Genomic DNA, 12,157 nt, shown 5'->3' with positions numbered 1-12,157 from the left:
CCTGCTTCTCTCCTCAAGCAAACACTAGCTGTGGACATTCCAAAGGGATCCCCCTGCCTGCCTCTGCTCATTCACTGCAAACAGTAGCTGTGTTTGTTTTTTAGATAAGTAGCTCCGGGAGTTCACAACAAAACAAAGAGTGTTATCTTTATTTAAAAAGCATTACGGGAAGCTTCCGGAGGTCAGTTACAGCGTAGTAAGATTAATCACTGATTACACTGGCACCCCAGCGCTGCAAGAGCAGTGCTATAGTCATTATTCCCAGGCCAAGGAGGAGTACAGCCAGCACTGTAGCCAGGGAGATACAGCGCTGTATGTGCCTTGCCAGTGTGGATGGGGAGTAAGTTACAGCGCTGTAAAGCCACCACCAGCGCTGTAACTCTCAAGTGTAGCCAAGCCCTCAGTGGGTCACAACCAAGAATACCAAATTCAGGACAAGTTGCTGAGAAAGAGGGCAGACACACCCCCAAACTGGTGGTTATTCTTCCATAAGGTACACCAATCCAGGAACAAAAGTAAAGTTCTGTCTCACCACACTGGCTAACAAAAAGTCAGAAATGCAACCTCTTTGGGTATTCCAGCCCTGGATTCAACACCTGGAAACTAGACTTAATGATGAGTGGTTATTTAAAACTAATTTTATCAAACAAAGGGTTTTCCTGATCCCAAAGGACCAGCCACCTACCAAGGTCAATATATAACTCAGATCTTACCAATAATCACTCTGTTTCCAATCCTTTAGTATCTAATATCTAAAGGTTTATTTATAAAAAGAAAGGAAGAAAAGTGAGAGTTAAAATTGATTAAAGGAATCAAATACATACAATAATTGCAAAGTTCTTGAATCAGACTTGAAGCAGTGATGGAATAAACTACTGGCTTGTTAAGTCTCTGGTTGCTCCAAAATCATTGGAAAGTCCTCAGTCCCTTGGTTATAATGCTTCCATTAGTATAAGTTCATAGTCCAGAGGTTTGAGCAGGAAAGAGGCAAAATGGAGATGTTTCCAGGGCCTTGCATAGCTTAGGCTATGTGGAGAGAAACTCATTGTCTCAGTTTGTGGATGGAGTTTAGAGTCACATGAACAAGTCACATGCTCTTGTGTGCTTTGATGAGTCATAGCAGAGGCCACTACCCATACTCTAGTTAGAATGTTCACATGTATGTCCATCAGGTATGGATAGGCTTCTTCCAGGTTCATTGTGTTCATTGATGAGCCATCAACTTGAATATTCCATTCACAATGTGCTGGCCAGACTGGATACAAATTAGTCTGGGGGTGCTATCACTGGAGCAAACATATTTGAAATACAGGTACATAGTCAATATTCATAAGTTCAGATACAAAAATGATACATGCATGCAAATAGGATAATCATATTCAGCAAACCATAACTTTTCCATTGACACCTTACTTGACACACTTTGTACAAGATTTGTTGTGATTATATAGCAGTGGTAGCAACAATGATCTACATGGTCATATTTTAATCATATAATGTCACACCTATCTCTATTGGAAATACTGTGCCTGATGGAGTAAATGTATTGATGCATCCTAGAATTGCATTAGCCCTTTTCATGGCCACATCACATTAGCAGTTCATGGGCATCCTGTGACCAACCAATACACACAGGTTCTTCTCCTCCTCTGTCACTTCCAGGTGGCAAGTCGCCAGTTTATTGCAAGAATTATTGTTGTTAGTCCCTAAGTGCATAACCTTGCACTTTACATTATTAAATTTCATCCCATTTCTATTACTCCAATTTTCAAGGTCGTCCAGATCTTATATGATATTCTGGTCCTCTGTATTGGCAATACCTCCCAACTTGGTGCCATCTGCAGATTTTATTAGGCCTCTCCCACTTTTTGTACCAGGGTCATTAATGAAAATGTTAAATAAGATTGGTCCCAAGATCGATCCCTGAGAAACTCCACTAGTTACCTCCCTCCAGCCTGACAGTTCACATTTCAGCATGACTCTTTGTACTCTCCCCTTTAACCAGTTCCTTCCCCAACTTTTGATTCCTCTCCAGTGTAACTAATAATTCCATGTGTAACTGTATCAAATGCCTTACTGAAATCAAGGGTTTGACCCCCAAGTTTATGGATTCATTAAAAATCCTTGCTGTAGGGCTTGCAATTTCATATGCCATTTCCTTTAATATTCTTGGATGGAGAGTATCCAGGCCTCTCAGTTTGGACCCATTAAACTGACTGAGTCTGGCTTGTGGTAATTTCTGTTTCCATATCCTTGTTCCCATTAGCCACCTTTCCATTGTCCCCAAGCTTCTCATTACTCTTATTAAAAATTGAGGCGAAGCATTCACTTAGGTGTTGGGCCATGCCTACATTATATTTGATCCCCTCTCCATTCTCAGTGCTTACAGATCCCACTTCTGAGAATCATAGAATATTAGGGTTGAAAGAGACCTCAGGAGGTCATCTAGTGCAACCCCCTGCTCAAAGCAGGACCAACACCAACTAAATCATACCAGCCAAGGCTTTGTCAAGACAGACCTTATAAACCTCTAAGGATGGAGATTCCACCACCTCCCTAGGTAACCCATTCCAGTGCTTCACCACCCTCTTAGTGAAATAGTGTTTCCTAATATCCAACCTAAACCTCCCCCACTGCAACTTCAGACCATTGCTCCTTGTTCTGTCATCTGCCACACTGAGAACCATTAAGCTCCATTCTCTTTGAAAACCCCTTTTAGGTAGTTCAGCTGCTTTCAAATCCTTCCTCACTCTTCTCCTCTGCAGACTAAATAACCCCAGTTCCCTCAGCATCTCCTCATAAGTCATGTGCCCCAGCCCTCTAATCATTTTCGTTGCTGGACTCTCTCCACTTTTTCCACATCCATTCTGTAGTGGGGGGCCCAAAACTGGACACAATACTCCAGATATGGCCTCACCAGTGTCGAATAGAGGGGAATAATCACATCCCTCGGTCTGCTGACAATACTCCTACTAATACAGCCTAATATGCCGTTGGCCTTCTTGACAACAAGGACACATTGCTGACTCATATCCAGTTTCTCATCCACTGTAATCCCCAGGTCCTTTTCTGCAGAACTGCTGCTTAGCCAGTCGGTCCCCAGCCTGCAGCAGTGCATGAAATTCTTCCTTCCTAAGTGCAAGACTCTGCACTTGTCTTTGTTGAACCTCATCAGATTTCTTTTGGCCCAATCCTCCAATTTGTCTAGATCATGCAAAATCCTATCCCTACCCTCCAGTGTATCTACCTCTTCCCTCATTTTAGTGTCATCTGTGAATTTGCTGAGGGTGCAGTTAATCCCATCATCCACATAATTGATTCTTGCCTTGTTTTATTTTTATTTATATGGCTAAAGAACCGTTTACTGTTGGTTTTAATTTTCTTTGAAAGGTCCAACTGTGCTTGGCTTTTTGGCGGTTCTCACTTTTTCTCTATACTTTCTGACCTCCAACGAGTAGCTTTCCTTGCTGATCCATCTCTTCTTCCATTCCTTGTAGGCTTTCTGCTTTCTCTTAATCACCTGCATGAGATGGTTACTTATCCAGTTTAGTCTGCATCCCTTCCCTGTGAATTTTTCTGTGTGGTCCTTGCTACTTACCAGTACTAAATCTAAAATGGCATCCCTGGTCGTAGTTCCCTGGTATTGTCTTGATGCACGTTAAGGACAGCGTCTGTCCCATTTATGGCTAGAGATAATTTTAAAGTCTTCTGAAGCTGGAGAATGAGTTCAGGCTGATATAGGCACAGTGAGGATTCTTATGAATTTGCACTACTCTGGAAACATAATGCTTCCAGAGTACTGCAAATGACTCCAAAATCTCTTTCTTGATGGGTAACAGCTAATGTAGACACCATCATTTTGCATGTATTGTTGGGATTATATTTTGCCATGTGCATTACTTTGCATTTGACATTGAATTTCATCTGCCATTTTGTTGCCAAGTCACCCAGTTTTGTGAGATCCCTTTGTAACTCTTTGCAGTCTGGTTTGGACTTAACAATCTCGAGTAATTTTGTATCATCTGCAAGCTTTTCCACCTTACTGTTTACCCCTTTTTGCAGATCATTTATGAATATGTTCAACAGCTCTGGTCCCAGTACAAGCCTCTGGGGGACACGGCTAGTTACTTCTTTCCATTCTGAAAATGGACCATTTATTCCTACCCTTTGTTTCCTATTTTTTAACCAGAGTGCCTGGGAATGCTTTCAGTGTCATCTAAAGATCCTTAATTTAATTTAATGACAAGCCTTTTGTTATCTTAATCACCCTGCCTCTGTTTCTAAGCAACCTCCCTGCCCCAAGGACAGAAGTTGTTAGCAGCACAGAACTCGTCACATTCTACACTCAAGCGCTGGCTCCTGAGTGCTGAGCACCCAATATTTGTTTCCATGATTGCTTGAGCCCCAGAGCACCCCTGGAGTCCTATGTCCCCTCTTGTTGCTTCAATGACTGGTGAAGAAATCTGTCAGCTATCACATCCAGGGATTGCCAGGCCCTATCGTTATTAGTAGCACTGGCCTGTATCTGGGAAATTAAAGTATCCCATAATCACATAAATCCCTGTAATGTTTTATTTAATTAAAAATATTCCAAAGGTCTCTCTCCATATCCAAATTATATCCTGGGGTCTATAGCAGACCCCAAACACTGTCCCAGTGGAGCATTCGCTACCTTTCTTCCCCAAAGTGATTTTAACCTGAATAGATTCTGTTTTATTCATTCAGTCACTTCTAATTTCTTCACAGTCTACCTTGTCATTAATATACAATGCAACTTCACACTTTAACCTTTATTTCTGTCGTTCCTGAATAGCACATACCATTCAATACCTGTACTCCAGTCATGACTACTAGTCCCACCATGTTATCCCTATAATATCTGGTTTCACTTCCTGCACCAATAGTTCTAGTTCCTCTATTTTATTTCCCAAGCTCCTTGCATTGATGTACAGATTTTGTAGTTGTTTTTGCTTGTCTTTGCTCAGATTCCTTGCCTGATTGGGTACAGTTATCTACTGCCAGTGTCACCTGCCTGACTGTTACTGTCATTGGCACTGTCTTTCCTCTTCTTGTTCGCCTTTGTACTTTGAAGCTCATAACATTTCCCAGAATTTACATTAGCTAAGTCTTCTCCCTAGCAACATTACATACAAGATAAGTTCATGGAGGATAGGTCCATCAATGGCTAGCAGCCATTATGGGCAGGGATGGTGTCCCTAGCCTCTGTTTGCCAGAAGCTAGGAATGGGTGACAGGGGATGGATCCCTTGATGATTACTGTTCTGTTCATTCCCTCTGGGGCACCTGGCATTGGCCACTGTCAGAAGACAGGATAGTGGGCTAGGTAGACCCTTTGTCTGACCCAGTATGGCTGCTCTTATGTTCTTATGTTCTCTTAATACATACACATTTGCATTTTTAATACAATGAACTCCTAAAAACTTGACACTTAATTCAATAAGGTTTAACTTAATAAGATTTGCAAGCCAGAGACTACTAGTGTAATGGCCATTACTGGATACTGTGTCCAGGTTTTGTATACACACTTTTAAAAGGATGTTGAAAAGTTGGAGACGGTTCAAAGAAGAGTCCCAAGAATGACTTGAGCTCTGGAAAACCTGCCTTGCAGTTACAGACTTCCTCAGGCTCCTTGGAAAATCCCATCCTGAATCTATTTAGTTTATCAAACTGAAGGCTGAGGCAACTTTTCTCTTTGACAGTCTCTCAGATACTTTCGCCCTGCAGGGGAACTGTTACCCCTTTTCATCCAAGCAGCTAGCCAAAGTTCGGGCCCTGTAGTTTGTTTCCATTCAGAAGAGAAATTGATGAGACAGGTGTTTCTTTGATCTAAAGATCCTGGCCTTGTTCACAGAGCAGAGATACAGCCCCTCCCAGCAGGAGTAAAACCACTTTAGTATTTAGCCAATACATTTCTGAGCTGTCTCACTTATCCCTTTGTTTTATTAGCACAAAAAGTGGGAATGTGCTAATAAAGTTTGCAGATGACACAAAGCTGGGGGGTATTGCTAACACAGAGAAGGACCGGGATATCATACAGGAAGATCTGGATGACCTTGTAAACTGGAGTAATAGTAATAGGATGAAATTTAATAGTGAAAAGTGCAAGGTCATGCATTTAGGGATTAATAACAAGAATTTTAGTTATAAATTGGGGACACATCAGTTGGAAGCAACAGAGGAGGAGAAGGACCTTGGAGTATTGGTTGATCACAGGATGACTATGAGCCACCAATGTGATATGGCCATTAAAAAAGCTAATGCGGTTTTAGGATGCATCAGGCGAGGTATTTCCAGCAAAGATAAGGAGGTGTTAGTACTGTTATATAAGGCACTGGTGAGACCTCATCTGGAATACTGTGTGCAGTTCTGGTCTCCCATGTTTAAGAAGGATGAATTCAAACTGGAACATGTTCAGAGACGGGCTACTAGGATGATCCGAGGAATGGAAAACCTGTCTTATGAAAGGAGAGTCAAAGAGCTTGGCTTGTTTAGCCTAACCAAAAGAAGGTTGAGGGGGGATATGCTTGCTCTTTATAAATATATCAAAGGGATTAATATTAGGGAGGGTGGGGAATTATTTAAGCTTAGTACCAATGTAGACACAAGAATAAATGGGTATAAACTGGACACTAGGAAGTTTAGACTTGAAATGAGATGAAGGTTTCTAACCATTAGAGGAGTGAAGTTCTGGAACAGCCTTCCAAGGGGAGTAATGAGGGCAAAAGACATATCTGGCTTTAAGACTAAGCTTGATAAGTTTATGGAAGGGATGGTATGATGGGATAGCTTAATTTTGGCAATTGATCTTTGATTATCAGCAGGTAAGTATGCCCAGTGGTCTGTGATGGGATGTTAAATGGGATGGGATCTGAGTTACTGCAGAGAATTCTTTCCTGGGTGCTGGCTGGTGAGTCTTGCCCACATGCTCAGGGTTTAGCTAATCGCCATATTTGGGGTCGGGAAAGAATTTTCCTCCAGGGCAGATTAGCAGAGGCCCTGGAGGTTTTTCGCTTTCCTCTGCAACGTGGGGCATGGATCACTTGCTGGTGGATTCTCTGCAGCTTGAGGTCTTCAAACCACAATTTGAAGTCTTCAATAACTCAGACCTAGGTTAGGGGTTTGTTATAGAAGTGGATGGGTAGGATTCTGTAGCCTGCTTTGTGCAGGAGGTCAGACTAGATGATCATATTGGTCCCTTCTGACCCTAAAGTCTATGAGTCTTGGATGGTAACCTGTGCTTAATTTAGGGCTGCCAGATGTCTGGTTTTCGACCGGAACACCCGGTCCAAAAGGTACCCTGGAGACTCCGGTCAGGATATTAAAAGTCTGGTCAGCGTTGCAGTGGGGGCCCAGGGCTAAACCAGGGTCCCTGCCTGCCCTAGTTCCACGGGGCTCCTGGAAGCTGACACCAGGTCTCCGCAGCTCCCATTGGCCAGGAACCGCAACCAATGGGAGCTGTGGGGGCAGCACCTGTGGGCACATGGGGAGCGCGCAGAGTCTCCCTGGCCACCCATGTGCCTAGAGGCTGCAGGAACCTGGTGGCCACTGCCTGGGAGCTGCGGAAAGCGCCGCAGTAAACCTGCACCCTGAACCCTCTACCACACCCCAACCCCGTGCCCCAGCCTGGAGCCCCCACACACAAACTCCCTCCGTGAACCTGCACCCCCCCTCACCTGAACCCCCTCCTGAACCCCAGTCCTCTCATCCCCGGCCCCACCCCATAGCCCACACCGCCAGCCACAGCCCACAATCCCTGCTGCACTCCAAACCCCTTGTCCCTATCCCCACACTCAGGGCTCAAGTAAGGTGTTGGCACTCTAGGCTCATGCCTAGGGCTCTTATTCCTGGCATTGCAGCAGAATCTCAGTTTATATTTTAAAAAAGTACATTTCTAGCCCTCTTGGTTATGAAGAAAATGGGAGTGCCATGCAATACAGCAGTGTCTGCCTGGATCAGCAGAGAGCTTGTGACCATAGAGGTGTCCAAAAAACAAAAAATTTCCTTTCACAAAAAAAATTGAAGTTTCAAAATTTGTTTTCATTCCACATCAAAATGATGACTGAGATCTCTAGAAAAACTGAGTGAGAAACACACCCCCCGAGTCAGTGCCGTCTAGAATAGCCCATAACCTGGTGGCTAGGCCACTCATCTGGGATGCAGGAGATCCATCTTCCCGCTCTGCCTGCATCTCTTTTTGGACGAAAGAATATTTAATTACTTATACGAAGAGGAACAGCTCTAACAAGAGGAGAGGAGAGAGAGAGAGAGAGAGTAACTCCATAGTCCCATAGCTAGAACACTCAGGCTGTAGGAAACCCAGCTTTTAGTTTTCTTCTTCCTTTGAATCAGGAAGAGGGAGTGCCCTAACCATTGGGCTACTGGCCATTGGCTCTCTCTGGTTTTGCCCAGGAAATTCCATCCTGGACCTGAGAAACCTTCCCAATGGAAGTTTTGTCAAAACCAATACATTTCCACAGGAAGTTCTGGGTTTTGATGAATCGGCATTGGCTGGCAGAAATTTCTGCCAGAAAAATGTTTCATCGAAAAATTCCCAACCAGCTCTACTCATGATATAGTTACAGTATGAATTAAAGTTACTTAAAAAAATAGAGGAAGTAGCCCAAAATAACCCCTAAAATACAAATCTGTTAAAATCTAGCTTACTCAGCACACTTTCTCCTAATAAGAAGTAAATTTGTAGATTCCCCAATTTGTACATTTTAAAGCGAGAAGGGACCATTATGATCATCTAGTTTGACCTCTTGCAGAACATGGGACAGAAACCTCATTCAGGGGTTCCTGCAGCAGAGATAATTATTCATTCCCAATACATGAGTGGACAGTATCAAGCCCAATGAAGCAAGGTGGAACTATCTCTTAAGAAGACATTCCAGTTTCTCTTCAGAGATTTCAAGTGATGATGAATTTCTCTCTTCTTCAGGGAAGCTGTTCTAATGATTACTTACTGGTAAGAATTTACAGCTTATTTCCAAATTACAGTTTCTAATTTTGATTTCCAAGCTTTGAATTTTGTTACACTTTTATCTTCTAGATCAGGGGTTCTCAACCCCTGGGGTTGTGACCAGATTTCAAGAGGGTCATGGTGTACCTCTCTTTCTCCCATTCTTTCCTTTCCCTCAAATAAAATAATTTTTCTAAAGCTCATACTTGTGGAGATAAATTTGAAAATGTGAAATGAACATAAACTGATGCAGTAATGCTTTCCTGAATCCTCACAGAGCTTTTGAGAGGTGTGAATGGCACCATCCATCACAGTCAAAATCTTGTGGACTCTGCCAGTTGGAATTTAACATTTTCATTACACCACAGAGTTCAAGATTATTGCCATGGAATTTACTGTTTTGCTGCAACTAGGCACCCAACATTTTGTTTTGTCCCACTGGCCTGCTACCTTTTGCTCTCCAGCCTCCCCTCTACCCCCAAGGGGGAGTTAACTGGATTCCAGCGCATGCTCCCCACAGTGTTCTGTGGCACCAAGCAACAGAGGAGGGCCACATCCATTCTCCTTTTGTGACCTTTTCATCATTCTTCTGTGATCTGCCACTTGAAACCTGACTTTCCTCTTTGGGAGACACAAAACATATCTGTGATGGGGCAGAGATGCCCCGCACCAGCAATGAGGGAGTTAAGGAGGCTGTCAGGTTCTCCACTGGCAATGAAGGGTTTGGGGAAAGCCTGAAGATCCAGTTGGCCCACCCTGCTACACCTCCAGCTAGTATCACGCATGGGAAGGGAGATAAAAGAAGAGAGTCTAGCCCAGTTCAGGACTGAACAGGAAGGAGGACAAAAATCTGCTTCTCTTGGTGAAATTGAAGTCTGGTTCCGGCCCTGGGATGGATCTCGCGTGCTGGCCAGATCAACTCTCCTGGAAGGGATGAGTAGATCATGGGAAGGTAATTGGCTGAAGAACAAACTGGAAGACCAGCCCTTAATAGAAAGGTTAGTGAGATGATCCTGATTTTGTTCCTGATTACCTTTGAATCCTAAACACCCCCAAAAGGGTGTTTACACCCATTAATGCCAGACTGAAGGTTACTTTGGCTGAAGGACCAAAGCACCACTCTCTTGTACCTTACTGGGACAGAGACATACCAGTGGAGACCCACAGCTGGGTGAGTTGTGCACAGAAGGGCTACAAGGGGGAAGTACCTCAGAAGCCCTATTACAATATCCTAGCATGACTCTCAGTTACTGTAATACTGTAAAGAGGTTTTCACAGTAGTGGTCAAGGGATTCTGAGAGGTTCATATGGCCTTTAAAGACCAACTTTACAAAAGTAACCACTGAATTCTTCAAGTGAAAATGTACAGACTTACAGAATCAGAAGACTATTTTGTCGATGTCAGTGCTGTAAACATCAGACTTAGTGTCACAGTAAATTGTGAAAGCTGCCAAGACTCAGAGAATTGAGAATCTACTGATTGTGTCCTGAGCCTCAGATGTCATCAGTGTTATGTTGGGACTTGCTGCTAGCAATCAACATCACAGCCGTTCCCCTCTCCAAAGATGCAGTCAGACAACAAGTTTGTGATGTAGCTGGGGGTCAGGAACAGCGGAGTAGAAGAGTTTGGGGAAGCCAGTACTTCTCAGTACAATAGGAGGACCCTACAGATATGTCTTCCTGTGTACAGCTTTTATCTGTTGTCCAATCTGAGTGGGAAGGAGCTATACAAGAGGACTGCCTGTTTCACCTTCCGCTGACAGTATGTGCTATAGGGACACAACATCTTTGACACTATCCAACAATCAGTTCTTCCAGGTGCGTTGGATAGGCACTGCTGGGTTGATATTTGCATTGGTGGTGCCTGACTTATGATAGAAAAACACAGCACCTTGGACTAGACTCCAAAGGACAAGAAGAGACGAAATTCTTGAATTACCTATACAACAATGCTAGGAGCCCGGGTAACAAGGAAGAGGAATTGGAATTGCTGATTTATGAGCATAAGTTTGATCTAGTTGGTATTACTGAATCCTGATGGGATAATTCGTATGAGGTGAATGTCAAAATAAATGTTTATAACTTAATTTAGGAAGGATCAAGCGGGATGGAGTGTAGCAGTGTTTTACCAATATAATAAAGACCAGCAGGATCTTATTAAGAGGGATAAGGCAAAGATGCCACATTTATTGTAACTATAATAACAAAGCAAAAGATAAAAATAAACAACGTTGATATATATATATCAGATGCACCTGATGCTCCTGGAGGTTGGCAGCAGAACCAGAGACTCAAAGTCCTCAGTCTTTGGGGTTCATTTTTACAGGAATTAATTCCCATGTTAGTCTATGGGAGCTGTTTCATCCTGCTGTTGCTGACTCAATCGGCAGATGGCACATTCCTGGTGGTGCCACACTGTCCAAAGTTTGTGTTTTTCATCCTTTCAGGTGTTGGGGTGGATCTAGTTTACCCTCCGAGGGTTGTCTGGTGGTCCACTTGACACATTTTTCGGCCGATGGACATTTGAGTACGGAATTATTATCCATAGAGATTCTTTCTAGGCTGGCACCTCCCTAACCATCCATGTACATCAAGCATACATCAACATACATTCCATATCTTAACCATATTTTAATTTACTGTCTCCACCACTTTCGGGGTGTGTGCCTAGGAGCCGTTGCTGTTACAATGAAGTGAAAGTCACTTAACGGTTCATAGCGTTTGCTTACATTGTATCAATTATAGCTTAAGGCTCACAGCTTTCACTTCAAGAATAAAGTCAATTAACTTGTTTGTAATTGTTACAGAGTAATAGAGTATCTTTCACAGGACAGATACAATCAATGTTTTCTGCAGACAGGAGCTTACAAGTTTTAACAGAAGAACTAGAAGATTTTTATACTTGATGAAACTGGGGAGTCACTGTCACTTGGGGGAATCACTGTTAGTACCTTCTTTAATATCCCTACAACACTGTATGTCAAAAATAGAATTTCCTCTTTCCAAGTCACTGACAAGTCATAGGGAAGGATAGGAGAGAGGTCCTGGAGGCCAAATTTAGGCTGCTAGGTAAGAGATTGAAGTCCAGGAGATCAATGGTAGCATTCTCTGAAATGCTCCCTGTTCCATGCTCAGGGCCAGTTAGACAGGCAGAACTGCAGGGCTCAAAGCGTGG

At 43.2% G+C, this 12,157-nt stretch overlaps 1 protein-coding gene across 3 annotated transcripts in view; it reads left to right on the top strand.

Annotated features, from left to right (window-relative positions):
- MMP24 (matrix metallopeptidase 24) overlaps positions 1-12,157 on the top strand; it is a 352,153-nt gene that overhangs the window by 112,253 nt on the left and 227,743 nt on the right. The gene's annotated exons all lie outside the window — the stretch shown is intronic.

Source organism: Gopherus flavomarginatus, chromosome 11 (genome assembly GCF_025201925.1).
Source record: "Gopherus flavomarginatus isolate rGopFla2 chromosome 11, rGopFla2.mat.asm, whole genome shotgun sequence".
NCBI lineage: Eukaryota > Metazoa > Chordata > Testudines > Testudinidae > Gopherus > Gopherus flavomarginatus.
The sequence above is the reverse complement of the archived record's forward strand: the minus strand, read 5'-3'. Positions and strand labels throughout refer to the sequence as shown.